The following is a 1,940-nucleotide window of genomic DNA, read 5'->3' on the forward strand; positions in this document are numbered from 1 at the left end:
AGAGGTTCATACAATTGTGTGCATGTTTTGAAATTTAGATAATTTAACTGAAGGATACCTATATTTGAATTAAAGTCAGAAAGCAAAATTTGTATTTGATTTCTATTAAATTATGAGCTTTTAGTCCTGGATATGTATGGATTTCCAACTATAATGAGCCAGTTTTTTTTTTTTTTACTTATTACAAATTTTTATACTTTATCTTCCCAAAACTGAATTGAATATTTTTGAAAATGGATACTTTCAATAAAATCACATCATAGGAAGATAGCAACAGATTATTTAGCAATTTTCAATATTTTAAAACATTACATACTTGATAAGAAACAAAGCAAATTAATGCCAAAATAATCTGAGAAATAATGTGTGTGAGGTTTTTCACTTAACGCCTTCATCATCATGGTTCTGCCTAGAAGTCCTGTCTGGAGCTGATGTGCTGGGTCCACAGTCTTCTCATTGCTGCTTTCATCATCTCCTGGTTCCTCAGAGTAATAATGGGGTTCAGTAAAAGTGTGAAAACTGAATAAAACACAGGAAGAAATTTATCTATTGAATAGTTACTAAATGGATGAACATAAAGGAAAATAAATGGTCCAAAGAACAGAGTGACCACAGTGATGTGAGCAGACAAGGTGGACAGGGCCTTGATGAGAGCCCCAGAGGATTGATGCCGGACAGTTACCAGGATGATGGTGTAGGAAATGAGCAGGAGTGTGAAGCAGATGAAGGACAGCAGTTCACTGTCAGCAATCACCAGCAGCTCCAGGACATAGGTGTCAGTACAGGCGAGCTTTAGAACAAGGGGAAGGTCACAGAAAATGTTGTCCACCACATTGGGACCACAGAAGGGCAATGCAAGAGTAAAACACATCTGGCTCATGGTGTGCACAAAACCAACAACCCATGACAGCAGCACTGAGCCCACGAGCACTGGGCAGTTCATGATGGCTTTGTAGTGGAGCGGTTTTCAGATTGCAATGTACCAATCCAAAGCCATGACTATGAGAAGAGTCATCTCACTGCCCCCTAAAAAGTGGAGGAAAAACATCTGAACCATGCAGCCACACCAGGAAAAAGTTTTATTCTCCCTGAGGAGATCAATGACCATTTGAGGGGTTGTAATTGTGGAAATAAACATGTCAAGAAAGGAGAGGTTTCCAAGGAGGAAGTACATTGGAGTGGAGTGCAGGTGAGAGTCAAAGATTACAGAGACCACAATGAGAAGGTTTCCTGTCATGATTGCTGCATAGGCCAACAAAAATATGAAGAAAAAGAACATTTCAAGTTCCCAGTTGCGGGTGAGTCCTAACAAAACAAACTCAAATATCATTGAGCTATTCTTCATATCCATCCAGTCTATATAGTATTTCAGAATGTTTTAAAATGAAGATAATCTGGAAATTGTCATCATTTAACCTTTGATAGTTTTGAAGACTAGGTTATATATAGAAAGTGAATATTTGATTTCTATAGAGATGAGAAGATAGAATTTCTGAAAAACATATTGTGTTGATTCAATCAATATTCTCATTGATGGCAATCAATATTCACATTGATGTCAATCAATGTTTACATTTCTGCACTTTTTCCTACCAGAAATTGCAAAAGATGAAAAAAATATTACTAAACTCTCTAAACATAGTTTTGCATGCAGAACTCATGTGTCCATCATGAGTTCATGACCCACGAGTTTAATGAATGAATGGGTAAATGAATCAAATCAGAACCAGTGAAATAAATTAGTTCAAATGGATGAAAACATAGTTATCTTTCATATAATTATAATTCAATCATTCCCTTCTCTTTCATCAATTTAGATTATTCAGAGGTATGTTTGAATTGAATTATATACCTAATTAGCAAATTCTTTAGTGCTTTTCCTCTATAAGATATAGTATATTGTTAGCCTGCCTTTCATCTCTCAAAATATATCACTTTTT

The 1,940-nt window shown here is 35.6% G+C and overlaps 1 pseudogene; it reads right to left on the reverse strand.

The window, feature by feature from the left end:
• Positions 1 to 409: 409 nt before the first annotated feature.
• On the reverse strand, positions 410 to 1,351 carry LOC143654950 (olfactory receptor 4K13-like; annotated as a pseudogene).
• Between the last annotated feature and the right edge of the window lie 589 nt (positions 1,352 to 1,940).

The sequence above is a fragment of the Tamandua tetradactyla genome, chromosome 14 (assembly GCF_023851605.1).
Source record: "Tamandua tetradactyla isolate mTamTet1 chromosome 14, mTamTet1.pri, whole genome shotgun sequence".
Taxonomy (NCBI): Eukaryota; Metazoa; Chordata; class Mammalia; order Pilosa; family Myrmecophagidae; genus Tamandua; species Tamandua tetradactyla.